At 39.1% G+C, this 16859-nt stretch overlaps 1 pseudogene; it reads left to right on the top strand.

Moving 5' to 3' along the window:
• Positions 1–16520: 16520 nt before the first annotated feature.
• On the top strand, positions 16521–16855 carry LOC116636440 (annotated as a pseudogene).
• The last annotated feature ends 4 nt before the right edge of the window (positions 16856–16859 follow it).

Here is a 16859-nt window from a genome sequence, read left to right as displayed (position 1 = left end):
CAGTGGAGAATTAAAAAAAAAAAAAGTCACTTTGAGTTTAGTCATCAGAATAGTCAATGCAAAAAAATATGGGTTCTGATGGTTGTTATCATGTCATTCTGAAATGTTTTCTGCTAGTTATGCTTGGCTTCTTTAAGTTTCAATAAACCTACTTAGCACTAAATTCCTTATGATGCTTATTTGGAATGCACGGGCTCAAAAGTGCAATGTGGTGATAGCAAGTTGTCGGAGTGCATTAGACCCAACTGTTAGCCTGTATTCGGGGCCTGTCCCTTATAAAGAAGCCCTTCAGATGCTTTGGGTACTACTAACCACAGTTCTGGGAATGAATCCAAGACAATCCAACTGCTCCGAAGACTGCTCCACAGTTGATGGGCACAGTAACGTTTCAGATCAGCAAGGGCAGAAATCCACTCAAAGCAGCTTACAACGGAAAAGGGTGGGGGGAGGTTATTGCAAGGATATTGGAGTATCTAAAGGAATCTTAGGGCAAGAAAATCAAAGAGACTGGAACCAGGAACTATATTGAGATCAAGACCCAAGTCTCCTTCTCTCTCCCGGAAGCCACTTACTAGTTCTTCCCTGTTCCTCTTTAAATTCTGCTTCTCTCTTCTTTCCTTCTTGCAGGTGGCTCTATCTATACTCATGGCTGAAGATGGCTGAACCAAAATATTAGCCTCAACTCCCATGTTTATATGTCTTTCCCGCTCAAGAGGTAATATCTCATTCTTTTGAATCCCAATTCTAAGTTTCCTTGACCCTGTTTGGTTCAAGGGCCTACAACCTGCCAGGGGAGTGGAGTCACATGCACATAGGTGCAACAACAAGGTCTTTGCTGAAGGAGAAAGATCTCAGAAAAAATAGAGACTCCAAGTGTTGTGCGTGACAATATGAAACTCAGTTCATTTTTTTTAATGCTCCCATACATATTTATAAATCCCGATGCTGTGGGATATCTAATCCATTCTAATGTCTTCAGATGGGATATCCCTAAAGAACCATAGCAACAACAACAAAAAAGACATCAATTCCCACCATTTGGAAAAATGCAATATTTATTAGGCCTTATTGGGAAGCAATGACAATAGTTTTATTTATCCTGAGGCAATTTCATTGCTAGTCACATGACCTGTACTACCAGAGCAGTAGAGTTTCCAAAATACCCTGAAGCCATGAAATGTGGAAACCCATCAAAGATCAAGGCCTTAGATACTGCCCTATCACTGTCAGTGAGAAAGAAAGAAACCTGTGATTCACAAACTGGATACAGCGTCATGTAACTGACTTTTGGGAACTGATGAATCCCATGTTTCTTAGAAGAATTATCTAGTCACTATTTCAGGATAAGAAATTAAATTCACTAGGAAGACACAAAAATTCTAGATTATATACTCCTATCAAAATATATTGCTCAGTCAGTTAAGCATCTACCTTCTGCTCAGGTCATGATCTCAGGGTCCTGGGATCAAGCCCCGCATTGGGCTCCCTGCTCAGCGGGGAGTCTGCTTCTCCCTCTGCCTCTGCCCCTCCCCCACTCACTTTCTCTCTCTCTCTCTCTCTCTCTCTCTCTCCCTCTCATAAATAAATAAAATCTTTAAATATATATATATATATATACACATATACATATATATATTAAGGAAAAATTGTAAGAATTACAGGAGAATTTAATAATCTCACTGTCTTAGTTAAAGATTTTAACACATATCTTTCAATAAATTATAGATGAAGCAGCTAAGAATATAAAAACATTTAACACAACTAACAGGCTTATTTTAGAAGCTTATTTTAATGAACACAATTACAACACTTCAGAATGCATATTATTCTTAAGTATGTGTGGAACATTTACAAATACTGATCACATGCTAAGGCACAAATCAGATCTCAAAAAATTTCAAATGATTGGCATCACAAAGAACACATTTTTCTGCCTTCAAGTTAATTAAGAGAACAAATATTCACTCCTAAATAAAACAAGATAGTTGTATTTGTTTTGAAAGTAGGCAGCATATTTCTAAATAACACATGAGCCAAAGAAGAATTCATGATGAAAGTGGAATGCATTTAAAACTGGGCAATAATGAAAACACTACATAACAAAATCTTATGAGTGGCAACTATAGCAATGGATAGAGGAAAATTTATACTCTGAACGTTCATTTCATAAAAAAAGAAAGGTTGAAAATTGAATCAAAAATTCAACTTTGGGGCGTCTGGGTGGCTCAGTCGTTGGGCATCTGCCTTCGGCTCAGGTCATGATCCCAGGGTCCTGGGACCGAGCCCCGAGTCGGGCTCCCTGCTTGGTAGGAAGCTTGTTTCTCCCTCTCCCACTCCCCCTGCTTGTGCTCCCTCTCTCGCTATCTCTCTCTCTCCCTCTGTCAAATAAATAAATAAATAATCTATAAAAAAATATTTTAAAATTCAACTCTAAAAATGAGGGAAAAGCATAAAATATCCAAAATAAATAGGAGGGAGGAAATAATATTGACAATATCAGAAGTTAATAAAGTAGAAAAAGATATACGATAGTAAGACTCAACAAAGTCAAAACTTAGTTCTTTGGAAAGGCATAAAATTGGCAAATTTTAGGTAGAAATGACCAGAAATCCAAAAAGAAATAAGTGGAATGAATCTAAAAAAAATAAAACCAAAAACAAATGAATAAACAAACAAAAAACAGAATTAGATCTATAACTACAGAGAACAAACTGGTGGTTGCCAGAAGGGAGGAGGCTGGGGCATTGGGCAACATAGGAGAAAGGTAGCAGGAGGTACAAGCTTCCGGTTATGGAATGAAGAAGTCACAGGAATAAAAGGCATAGTGTAAGGAAGACAGTGATACTGTAGTAACATTGTAACGGGATAGATGGTAGCTGCACCTGTGAACAAAGCATAATGTAAAAACTTGTCAAATCACTATGTTAGGCACCTAATGTCACATTGTGTGTCAACTACAAATTTTTTAATTAATTAATTAATTTTTAAGATAAATCACCATCAACGCTAGAAACAAACAAAAAGATACTAAGCTATAGATGCCACAGATACTGAGATGCTAATAAAATGATGTTGTGAACAACGCTGTATCAATAAATTTGAAAGCCTAAGTGAATTGAATTTCTAAAGAAAAAACCTACCAAAGCTCACTTGAGAAGAAATATAGAGCCTGAATAATTCTATAACCAGTAATGGAAATGGTTCAGAAGTTTAAAATTTTTACACTAGAAAATTCCAGGCCAAGGTGGTTTTTATACTGAGATTTAACAAAACTTGAAAATACAGATTATTCTAATCTTATAAAACTATTCAAATGTATGGGTGGGGGTTGGCAAGGGCCGGGGAGCAGGGGGAGCACTCTCCAACTCATTTCATGAGAATACTGTGAACTTGATTCCAAAACCTGACAGGGATTGTATGAGAAAAGAAAAGTACAGGACAATCTCTGGTATGAATATTGATGCAAAATGTCTTAACAAAATTATAGCAAATCAATTGAGCAAAGTGTAGAAAAGATTGAATATAGCACGACCATGTTGGATTTTTCCTAGTAATGCAAGCTGGTTTGATATTAGGAAATTAATAATGTAATTTGCCACATTGAAAGATCAAAAGACAACAATCTTATGATGTATCTCAATAGGAGCAAAATTCATAATAAATAATTCTCAGAAGATTTAAAATCAAAAGAAACTTTATTAATCTAAGATTATTTTAAAAAAAAACTACTGTATCGTGTAAAACAATGAAAACATTCCTCTTAAGACAAGAAATAAGACAAATGCTTGTCATCAAAACTAGAAACATTGTATTGAGGGACGCCTGGGTGGCTCAGTTGGTTAAGCAACTGCCTTTGGCTCAGGTCATGATCCCAGGGTCCTGAGATCGAGTTCCGCATCGGGCTCCCTGCTCAGCAGGGAGTCTGCTTCTCCCTCTGACCCTCTCCCCTCTCATGCTCTCTCTCTCTCATTCTCTCTCTCTCAAATAAATAAATAAAATCTTTTAAAAAAAAGAAACATTGTATTGAAAGTAAAGTAAAAAAAAAAAATTAAATACAAAGATTTGAAATGGAAGAAGGAAGAAAAAACTATCATTATGCCCAGATGACATAGTTTTCTATAAAAATACAAAAAAAATCTATAGATAATTTATGGGAGTCAGAACATTTAGAAAGGTTCCTACTGGGGCGCCTGGGTGACTCAGTCAGTTAAGCTTCCAACTCTTGATTTCACTCACTCACTCGCTCGCTCTCTTTCTCTCAAAAAAAAAAAAAGAAAAAGAAAAAGAAAGGAAAAGTTCCTGCATACAAAAAAATGGCTATCAAATATAAGCTGCATTTCTATATATCACCAGCAAATATATAGAAACTTGATTTTGAAATAGCATTTATAACAACAGCAAAATATACAACATAACTTGGAAAAATCACTTAATTTATTTAACAACATTTCTCAAATAACTTCTATAGGCATAGCACTATTGCACACACTTGAAATCCATCAGCAAATACAAATGCAAAGATCTTTGCCTCATGTAGCTAATATTTTAGTTAAAGGAGGCAGATATAAATGATAAATATAATTAACACACAAATGAACAAATATGTAAATTTTGGTAAGATAGTATTACCTAGTATTATATAGTAGGATAGAAAATGATAAATACCAAGGGGAAAATGCAGAGCAGGGTAAAGGTATTATCCTGGGTAAAATAGGGAGACACAGCAGGAATTTGAGCCAAGATAGGATATGATCTTACCAAGTAATATGTTAAACAAAAGATAGGTTAGACTTCTCTGGAAACTTTATTGAGAGACGTTAAGGTGAACTAAGTGCAGAGAAACCATGGCCATGAATCAGAGGATTTGTTATTATAAAAAGGTCAGCTCTCCCTCAATCTATAGATTCAGTGTGATTCCAAACAAATTCCCAGCAGGCCAAGTGTGTGCATGCGTATGTGTGGTACATGACAGGCTAAATTTAGAATATGCACCCAAGATCAAGGGTCCTTGATGTTTCTATACATCTTACAAGTAGAGGCACTGACTGCTCTTTGTTCTCAACTATTTTTGCAAGGATGTTTGTATAACAAACAGCCTTGGAGGGGAGGTGGGTGGCAGGATGGTATAATTGGGGGGTGGGCATTACGGAGGGCACATGATGTGATGAGCCTTGGGTATTATATCCAACTGATGAACTATTGAACTCTATGTCCAAAACTAATGTACTATATGTCGGCGAATTGAATTTAAATTAAAAAAGAACAACCTTGGAAGATAGAGATAGTGTCTCTTTTTAGAGCAAAAGTAGGCATGTTCACTATTATAAAAGATTTGAGTTCCTTAAGCTTACATCCCACTATATAATACACCCCACTGTGTGTGCAAGCTTCCCTCTGGGTCCACATGCATTGCCCTGTGAAGCTCGTAGACAAGGGACACTGACACAAACATGTTCCTGCTCATACTATTTGCTGTGCTGTGACTAATAAAGTCCTTTGTGTCTTACCTAGGAGGCTCATGTCTCCTGTTATCATTCATGAAACTATGGCAGGTTAACTTTTCAGCTTTCAAGTAGGGTAAAATCTCAGACCCTCTTTGGAAGGGCCGAGCCTAGCCAAGTTACTACTGCAGAACAACAAAATGGGTGAACTTGACCTGTCATAATTATCATAAAGACATGGTAATGAAGACAATGAGACGTGAGTACTGGGATGTACAATATATCAGTGGAACAAAATAGAAAGCCCACAGATAGATCCACACATATATAGGTGGCTGAAACAAGATGTAGACTGCATTCCAGGCCTGTGGGGAAAGGATAGCCTTCTTCCATAGTGATGTTAAAATAATTAGGTAGCCATATGGAATACAAAGAAATGGGAAAATAACACCAGACCCCCTACCTTACACCACATATTTAGAAATCAATTTCATGTATGTTAAAAGCCTAAATATGAAAGGTAAAATAAAAAGCCTTAGAAGATAATTTAGAACAATAATTTCAGGACTATGGATGGAGGGAAGGATTTGCTAAACTTTGCAGAAAAAGCTCTAGCCATAAAATAAAATATTGATAAATTTCTCTGCATTAAAAATAAGAATGTCTTCTTATCCACAGACAACAAAAATAGAGCAAAAAGGTGAGCCGCAAACTAGTAGAGATATTTGCAACACATTAACTGGATAAAAGAGTAGTACACAAATTATATAAAGAACTCCTACATGCCAACAAGAAAAAGATGAGTAAGTAATAGAAAAATAGACACAAATATGTTCCTAGAATAAGAGGAACCCAGAATGGTGAATCTAGATATGAAGAGATATTAACTTCATTCATAATAAGGAAAATACATATTAAAACCATAGTGATAGGGGCGCCTGGGTGGCTCAGTTGGTTAAGCGACTGCCTTCGGCTCAGGTCATGATCCTGGAGTCCCTGGATCGAGTCCCGCATCGGGCTCCCTGCTCGGCAGGGAGTCTGCTTCTCCCTCTGACCCTAACCCCTCTCATGTGCTCTCTCTCAACATCATATAAAAAAAAAAATAAAAAAACAAAAAAATAAATAAAATCTTTAAAAAAAAAAAACCATAGTGATAAATCATTTTACACCCAACCTTTTGGCAATTGAAGAAGTCTAATATTGGGTGCTGGAGAGGATGTGGAGTAGCAGTACATGGCCAGAGCAAGCATGAATTGGTACGACTGTTTTGGAAAACAATTCAGCATTGTCTAATAACCTGCAGACGTGAATTTCCTATGACACAACACTACCACTCTTAGGTATATATCCTAGAGAAATTCTTGCTTATTGTCATCCAGAAACATGTCACAAGAATGTTCACAGCCACAGAGTTTGGAACAGCAAAAAACTAGAAACAATCCGAATGTTTGCCAACAGAAGAACAGATAAATAAATTGTGATATGTTTACTTGATAGAATACTAAACATCACAAAGAGAAAACCAAATTAATCACAGCCATGCACAACAACATGGAGGACTCTCTGGAAGACAACGTTGGGTCAACAAAGCGAATTGCAGAAGAAAACGTATTTACATAAAGTTCAAAAACATACAAAACTAAACACCAAACACATTTTATTTTAGAAACACCTTCTTATGTGGTAAAACTATGACTAAAAGCAAGGGAATGATAACACAAAGTTCAGTATAATTGTGCACCCCCGAGAAGGAGAGAAGGGCTCATGGAGGGGCGGATGGAAGTCTTCCAAGCTAGTGGCAAGGCCGTCCCTCTCTCTCAAACTAGATTGAGGGGAGGGGTGTTCATGAGTATGTGCGGTGTCATTATTCTTCATACTCTGCATACATTTTTAAATAGTCTTATGCACTAACTCAAGACTTAATTACAATTTTTAAAAGTTAAAAGCATGAAAAGTAAGATAATGTTATGAAGACAATAAGAGGATAGACCTGTGTGGATGGAAAGACACTGCCCTTTCATTCCAACCTAAAGCAGGGGCCTCTCATCTCTTGCTCAGCTCTGAGCCTTGTGCGTCCAAACACGCAGCCTTTGACCTGTGTCCCCAGAAGAGTAAGTGAAAATGAGCTCATTCGGCACCAGGATGCCGGGAGGTCTGCAGAGAGAAGCCGCTGATCCTGAGCTGTGCTGGTGCCAAGCCTCTTCCCTGCAAGGCTCTAAATCACTGCTTGGAAGCCTGCTGTGCAGTTTCCCATGTGCAGTTTGGTTCGGCCTCATAGATAACCTGAGTAACTCATACGAAACCAGTGCCTTGCCCTGTGTGCCTCAGCCCATAGGGGTCAGGAAGAGATGCAGGGAGCATGCAGAGCTGCCTTGCAGGGGCATCAGAAGTTTTAGTGACTTCATAACCCCAAGAGGCACCAGAGAGGAGCAGATAATTTCCTGTTCCAAGCCCTTGCCCATTATTTGAATATCTTTCTGGTCCTCCTCCCAATTGCACTTCGGACAAAACTAAATAGTTTAACCCAAACCTCCTGCAATGGATCCTTCCAGAACATTAAAAAATAAATTTTCACCTAAAGTCAAATTTTCCAAGGAACTTTCATATCAATAGACACATTCATCTATTAGCTGCTTTTTGCACTTCCCCAATATCCAAAATAACCAATCAAGAATACCAGGAAGTACAACCAAATTAAAGTGAAAGTATGCCAAACTTACATTTAAATCACTCCTACCCAGATGTTCAAATTAGGCTTTAACCATCCTCTTTCCCGACATTGCTTTGATCCACAAGATTCAAATCAGACAATAAAAATCACAGTCCAGCTCCCTTAACTAAGAGCATTATTAATAGCACATCCCATTTCAACTCTATGCCATTTATCTGTCTATCTATCTATCTATCTATCTATCTATCTATCTATCTATCTATCTACCTATCTACCTATCTATCTGTCTAAGCACCTCCTATATGATGGACTTTTCTAGGCACTAGAGATAAAGTAGGCCCTAGGGAAAAAGCAATTAAAGTGCCTATCTTTATGAAGTTTATGTTCCAGTGGTGGAGAAAAACAGTAAATAAATAAATACACAACATGAATAAAGATGAAAAACTGTTGAGGGAAGAGAATAACATGGAGGAAGAAGAACCATCAATAGAAAGTTAAGATGGGGGAGGGGTTGTGTTTTATATTAGACAGGCAGGTGTATAATAAAGAATTTGGCTGGTCTCTGTCCCAGGTTCCTGGAAGGTGGTTTCTAAGTGATTGGAGCATCTTTGTTATTCACAGTGCTCCTCTTGGGCCACACCTGATAATTTATGTTAATGAGATGACAAGATAGGAGTTGGTTATGCCAGAAAGACCAACTGTGTGATTGGAGGGTTGGACCTGTGAGTAACATGATAATAGCCTGACCTCAGAGGAGGGGAGGAGGCTGGAGATTGAGTCACATGACCAATTTAATTAATCATGCCTACATAATGAATCCCCAATAAAAACCATGGACCCCAAAGCTCAGGTGAGCTCCTCTGGTTGGCAATACTCCACATCAGTGTCAGGAGGGTGACAATCTTTACTCCATGGGGAAATGACAAAAAAAGCTTCATGTTTGAGACCCTCCCAGACCTTGCCCTATGCATCTCCTTTTGGCTGGTTCTAATTTGTATCCCATTGCTATAATAAAACTGTAACAGTAATAATGCTTTGCTGAGTTCTGAGTTGTTCTAGTGAATTGTTGAATCTGTAGGTGGAACTGCTGAATTTGTGGCCAGCTGGTCAGAAGTGAGAATGACCTGGAGACTCTGGAACTCAGCTCATATCTGAAGTGAAGCCAGTCTTGTGGAAATGATAAGTACAAATTTGGTCATGTTGCTTTCTTTATTACATTATCTATATTCTGTTTTTCTTCCGCCCCCCCCCCAATTTTATTGGCTAGAACAGTAAGAGCAATGTAAAATACAAAGGGGATAGCAGATACACTCAACTTATAGCTCCATTTTTTTCACCATTAAACAGCATGCTAGCAATCAGTTTGTCAAAGATACACTGGAAGATTTATTTTGTCTCATTTATGGAATATTTATTAGATTGCCTTAACTTAGAAAAAGAAAGAAATTCATAAGATAAGCCCTAAAAATTTATATCTGGAATGAACTCTCTTGAGTGATGTAGGAGAATAAAACCTTGGTCAAATAAAAACATGTTTCTATGATTTCAGCATCATTAAAAGGTCTGTTTCACAATACAAGATGAAACATTCAACTTAATCAGCAATGGGTTGCAGCTTCTAATGAATTGGTCTTACATAATTAGACTGTCCTGCTTTGTAGTTAAGGTGCAAAGAATGGCTCCCTGGTCATATCTCCAAGTACCATACTCAAACCCATCTTCCAAGATTAACAAAATTCCAATCTTTTTATCGCCATAGGCTTTTTGCCCTGCTGTGTCTCAACTATCCTAGGAGTATACTCACGTTTAAAGAGCCTTCCTGGTTACTCTTACTTCTGCATGGTACCAGAGCCCAGACGTGTCTCACTGAGCCTAGGAGACTCCTCAGTGGCCACTAGAACTTGCTGAATTACAGCTACCACTGTGCCCAAATGGGAGGTCTTGTTCTGATGTTAAAAGCTGGATATTTAAAAGAGGTGTCTTTGATGCTCTCACCCGCCGCCCACAATGGAGTCGGTGCTCAAAGCTGATCCTTCTGAAACTTGTAATTGTCAGACGTGAGGCTAAGACTGAACCTCCAGCTTTGCCAAGGTTTGGCTCCTGGTGCAGATTCCTGCTGAAGCTGCATTATAGTTCATCCAGATGACTTTTACAACCAAGTATGTGTTGTCTAAACATTGGGCTCCGCTCCAAGCCAGAGAATTAGCTCGAGGGTTTCCTTATTAGTTCTCCTTCTTTTCTATTTTATAATTTATCAAATCGGGCTTTTTAAAATATTATTTGTGAATTCTTACTCTCCTTAAGCTTATTTTGTTATTCTTTTTCTAATTCATTGAGTTGGCTAGTGAATTCATTTTGGCTATTCTTTTCATTTTTTTTAAGACTTTATTTATTTATTTGAGAGACAGAGAGAGCACAAGCAGGAGAAGTGGTAGGCAGAGGGAGAGGGAGAAGCAGGCTTCCCAACGAGCAGGGAGCCGTATGCGGAATTCGATCCCAGGACCCTGGGATCATGACCTGAGCCAAAGGCAGCCGCCTAACCAACTGAGCCACCCAGGCGCCCCTCTTTTCTTTGCTTAATAATACAAATATTTACCATCATTAATTTCTTCCTGTGTGTAACTTGACTTCATTCCTTAATTTTGGACATATGGTCTTGACATTATAGTTATTTATTTAAATAGCCAATAATTAAACTTTTCATTTCTTCATTGACAAAAAGTATGGACAGTATCTTGAATGCTCAGTTTTTTATATGTTATTTGTTCTTTTATTATTGATTTATAGTTTTATTTCATTGTGGTAAGTGAATGTGGCCTGTGAAACTTCTATTAACTGGAATTAATAGTTTTTTTTAAAAGCCTAAGCTATGAACAATTTTTGAAAACATTCCAGGAATATTTAAAATGAATGTGTGTCAGCTCCAGGATTCAAAGTAGAATGCAAAGTTATAGAAGGTGGACCCCTTGAGTCTGGGTGGACTCGGTGACTTGCCTCTAATAAGTAGAGCATGAAAAAAAGAAAAATAGTCACTTTACAGTAGAGGAACTTGACAAACACTACCTTAACTAAGTGACCATGGTCAACATCACCACTCATGTTGATATCACATACCCTCTGATATGATACACCCTTCACCAGTCTGGTATTCTTTCCCAAAATCCACAACCACAGTATAATCATGAGAAAACATCAGACAAACCCAAACCAGTGGACATTTTACAAAATACCTAGCAACACTCTTCAAAGTTGTCAAGGTTTTTGTATTCATTTTTCCAGGCCGCCACAACAAATTACCACAATCTTGATGGCTTAAAATAGCACATATTCATTCTTTCATAATTCAGGAGGCTAGAAGTCTGAAATTCAAGTGTCAACAGGGTCTCCTCCTTCCAAAGGCTGTAGGAAGAATCCTTCCTCGCTTCTTCTGGCATCTGGTGGCTCCTGGTGTCGCTTGGCTTGGGGCAGCATCTCTCCAATCCCAGCCTCTGTCTTCACGTGGCCTTCTTTCTTATATTTCTGTGTCTCAAATCTTCCTCTCCTTTCTCCTATCAGGACGGCAGTCATTGGATTTAGGGTCCACCCTCAATCCAAAATAATCTTATCCTGAGATCCTTAACTTAATTACATCTGTAAAGACTCTATTTCCAAATAAAGATCACATTCACAGGCACCAGGGGTTAGGGCTTGGACATATCTTTCTGGAAGACCCAATTCACTCTACTCCAAGGAGATCGAGAAACTTCACAGATTGCAGGAGACTAAGGAGATATGATGGCTCAATGCAATGTGGGATCCTGCATAGGATCCTGGGACAGAAAGGAAACATTAATGGAAAAACTGGTAAAAATCCAAATAAATTCTGTGGGTTAATTAATAATATTGTAGCAATGTTAGTTTCTTAAATTGTTTAACATCATCTTCTTAATATTGTCTAAACATAATTTCAGTTTTGATCATTATGTCATGGCTATGTAAGATGTTCGTTTGTATCAGAAGAAGCTAGGGGAAGGGTACATAGGAACTCTCTGTACTATCTTCACACTTCTCTATAAATCTAAAATTATTTGGAATGAAACATTTTTTAAGTAACCAAATTAGACTGTTTTATTAAAAGATAAAGACTCAGATTTTGTTTTAAAATCCAGGTATTAGACAAAATAAAACTAAAAGAAACACTGATATGTGAAAAAAAAATGGCAACCATATAAAAGTACATTTTAAGTAAATAATAAAATTAGGGGCCTTAATATGGTTGTCAAAAGAGTACAATTTAGGGCAAAATCAGTAAATAAAATAATAGGAAATCATTTACAATGATAAAATATGCAATTCCCATTGAAGCCCTAACAATCATAATCATTTGTTATAGACCAAATTATGTAGAATTAGGCAAACAAGCAAAAAAACCTGTTGGAAATGCTACAAGAGACTAGCAAAATTACAAGAGGGAAGACCTTATCACACTCATGAGTTTTTGACAGATCAAATACACAAAAAAAGAATATGAAAAACTTTAATATTTAGGGGTTTGTATCTGGACATAGAATCACCATGAAATGCAGACTCACGTAAGTATCTGCAACAAGTAGTGTGAATAATATGAGCATTGGTGACATGATTGTTCTCAAGTGGCAAACAATTCTTGATAGAGTTCTAAACTAAGAAAATACTGTCTTCCTTCAATTGACATGCATTCCTGAAAGTTGTGGTGCCAACTAAGTAGTTAAAAAGTAAATACCTTTACGTTTAAAACAAGTAAGTATCCAGACTCAGGAAACCATAAACAATCCCATAAGAAAAGGCTTCATGGCATGTGCTGTAAGCACAACTGAACAAAGCTAGCAGAGCATCCCTCCACACGACTTTAGTAGGAGCCCCCCAAAATTAATTTTGACAAAATTCCCTACAATTTTTTTTTTTACTTTCTTGATGTGTTACCTGTGAGTAGGAAAGAGGAAGCCCCTCAACAGGGTTGGGATGTCTCAAGTGGGCACAAGATTTTCTTTTTATGTTTTACGCCTGAAGTTACCTGGGTCTTCTAATTAACAGAATTCTCTAGTTAGGGGATCATTGATGCAATTGACATACCTGTCTTCTTATCATTCTTGGTTGGCATGAATGTGACAGCCCATTACACTCCGTATGCTTTTTACTCTTGAAAACCCTGAAATAGCTCGCAGAGCCAGGCTTTGCCCTAGAGCATCTGCTCTCCACTCCATTCTCCACCATTCTGAATATGACCTCATGAGCCTGAGATCATGACCTGAGCCAAAATCAAGAGTCTGACGCTTAACTGACTGAGCCACCCAGGCGCCCCAGAACATGGCAGTTTTTGCATTGGGTTAGAGATCTGGCCAGAGGCAGCCTCAGTTCTGGGAATGTGCACGCTTTGTCAAATGTTTTCTTTACAGGCTTTGGTGGTGGTACTGAAGTTATTTTGAGCACTGGCCCCTTCCCTGCCTAGAAAGGAAGTTCTCATTACAACTCTGCTGTTGAAATGTCTTGCAAGCCATCTGAGCAAAATGGAAACTGGGTTTGTGGTGGCAGTCAGCTGCTCTCAGGCTGGCATGGACCCATTCCTGAATCACTTGTATGTTAGAGATTTGACTATATCTAAATGCTCCTCATCCCACTTTTACTTCCAGCCTCCTGGATCTGCATAATTGCTCTATTTCCCATAAATGTATTGTTCAGGCAATGCTTTCCTTTCTTTGCTTGAATCATGAGCTGGTTGGTACTTACCCCAGTCTGATCCTTTACCACAATATAGGTAAGAACATCCTTCCGTCTCCTCTACTGCTAAAACAAACACTTGTGATTGGAGGAGGACTTGGGATGGAGAGTCTTCATTGGGTTCCTGCTAGCATTTCCCAGATTAATGTCATAGTTAAGATACATCCAAGTATCAAATCCCCTAATGCAAATGTTATCATTTGCTTGAGGGGATGCTCAATGTTATGGTTGGACTGAGGGTGTCTGGGTTCCTAATCCCTTCCAAGGACCCCAGTATTCTGGAGGAGATTGATTGGTTTTCTGAAGGTCCATAGAGATAGATAAAGGAGATACGGAAGCAACTCCTCTACCTCTCAAACTCTATTTTTTTGGATTATTTGTCCAGTTCAAAGGGAATATGAAAGAGAGAGAAACAAATATATAGGCTTTAAATGCCCCCTTGGACTGGAGCTGAAGAGGAAGCTGAGCCAATGTCAGATCCCACCAAGGCCTTGTCAAGGGGCTTTGAGGATCTGGCAAGTGGCCAATGGGACCAACACCTATGACCAGGCTATGGTGACTCTGTAGCTGAGAGATGGGAGGGACGATCGTTGGAGTTGCTGACATCTCTCTGCAGATCTTAACTGGCTTCAGTGGACAGTGACCATATGAGCATTCACCTGAACAGACCAGACTGTAGCCAGATAATGACAGAGGCAAGCCCCACATACATTTTTAAAAATTATTTTTTAGTGCAAAAATGAGACAATTAAAAATTCATCCTTGGGCACCTGGGTGGTTAAGTTGGTTAAGCGACTACCTTCAGCTCAGGTCATGATCCTGGAGTCCCAGGATCAAGTCCCACATCGGACTCCCTGTTCAGCAGGGAGTCTGCTTCTCCCTCTGACCCTGCCCCCCCTCATGCTCTCTCTCTCAAATAAATAAATAAAATCTTTAAAAAATAATAATAAATAAAATAAAAATTCATCCTTCTGGGTTCTTGATACCCATTAATAATATTTAATCCAGAAATATACAGATTTGCTCATCTACAGGCAATTTGATGAAGGTTGTGTTTCTTCATCTAGGCTCTCATTTGCCCTTCACGGTGTTAGGTCGTTAGGGCAAGCTTCATGCTGCCCAGGTGGAAACTGAGCCTTCATGAGGTAAAGGGACTTATTCAGAGCCAGGTAAAGAGATTTCTCTCACACATTTAGTCACATAACATCATTCATTGAGAGAACAAGTATGGGATATAGAAAAGAGAGCTTTAATCTGTATAAATATCAAAAGCCAAGTCTTAGATGAATGCCAACTCCTCTGTTTATTCTCATTGCATAGAGTATCAAATGTTAGAGCTCTATAGGGTATAAAGTCCCAAACACACACACAGAGTTATTCTTTAGGAGACCAACGCCCTCCCGGGGTCTTCTGAGTCTTTTAGTTAACTGCACAAGGCAGTCAAATCAACAATGCTGTCTTTCATGCTTGAGCTCTGTAGACAGGCCCTCTCTTCAGCTGTTCATCACTTCGGTGGAAATTCCTCAGGAAACAATGAGACTCAGTACAGCAGCAACCCCCCCTGCCTCTGCCAAATCACACACACCCCAAGATAAAAATGCTCAGCAATCTCTGAGAACTTCCTAGGGAAGCAATACAGAGAGGAGCCTTCCCACTTAGATCCCTAGAAAATGCTCTCCTCCAGCTCCCCACCCCATGCCCACCAAGGCAGAGTAGGAGCTTGGTCACACCACCTTAGCCCATCCCCTGTAGTACCCGTGTAGCAGACAGTGTGGGGTGCGGTATTAAGTCTAACTTGATTTAAAAACTGCTCTGGGCTTCAGTGCGGGAAATGAAGCTAATAATGCCTACTGTATTACTCAACAATGACAAACAACCGCAGAATCTCAGCAGCATACGATAATAAGCATTTACTTTCACCCGTCATCTATGGTCGGCTAGCTGGGAACTGGCTGACCTAGGCTAGGCTTGGCTGAACAGCTCTGCCTCGAGTTCTGAATCCAGCTGGCTCTGCAGTCTGTTCCACGGGTCTTGCTCTGAGCTCCAGGTGGAAGAGGCAGCACTGCCCTGGGAGAAATTCTTCTCAATGTGAAGACAAAAGTGCCAGGGAGCATAGCCAACCATACTCTCTGAAACAATACAAGCACGTTTCAAACCCTTGTTTGCATGACATCTACTATCTTTCCATGGGCCAAAGTAAGTCATATGGCCAAGCCAAAAGTCAAGGAAGTACAAACCAAAAGTACAGGGAAATAATCCCCTTGTGCATGTCTCATGTGAGAGGATGGATCCAGGGAACAATGAAGAATTGGAGCTGAAAAATCAATCTGCCACGCTACTTCTTAGGGTTATTGAAAATATTAAATGTAATAATGTATGCAAAGGTGTTGTTGCATAGTCAGCATGCAATGACCATTTGCTTCATTTCATTACACACATTCTGGGGCTACCACTGTCACGCTCTGACTGAGGTTTATCCAGGCTGCAGGAGATGCCTGAAATGTGGCCTCCATCAATTCCCGACCTCACTATATAGGCATGCTTCTCCTTGCTTCAAAAGTAGAGTCTAATTCTCACCTTTCAGAGTGAAGCTGGCCTAAATGACTTTCCTTGGCCAACAGAGACCTATCAGAAGTAACATTCTGAGTCGGTGGCCAGTTTGTATCAGAGCTATGGCTAAACATCATCTGGATTTGATCTCTTGCCGCAAGCAGGTTGTCTTTGCCAATCCGAAGACTGTGTGAAAGGTGTGATGTCAAGTGTGTGATCTGTGACCCCTACGTGCGTCCCTGAACTCTGGTGTGCACATGTGATGAGTATAATTTTGGCTCTTGCCAGGGGCGCTGTGTGATCTGTGGAGACCCTGGAGTCTCTGAAACCTATGATTGTAAGGAGTGCACCATCCAGGAGAAGGATAGAAATGGTTGCCCACAGATTGTCAATCTGGGGAGCTCTAAGACAGATCTCTTCTGTCAACGCAAAAAAATATGGCCTCAAGAAGATGTGACTGG

Source organism: Phoca vitulina, unplaced genomic scaffold (genome assembly GCF_004348235.1).
Source record: "Phoca vitulina isolate PV1807 unplaced genomic scaffold, GSC_HSeal_1.0 scaffold12, whole genome shotgun sequence".
NCBI classification, from domain to species: domain Eukaryota; kingdom Metazoa; phylum Chordata; class Mammalia; order Carnivora; family Phocidae; genus Phoca; species Phoca vitulina.
The sequence above is the reverse complement of the archived record's forward strand: the minus strand, read 5'-3'. Positions and strand labels throughout refer to the sequence as shown.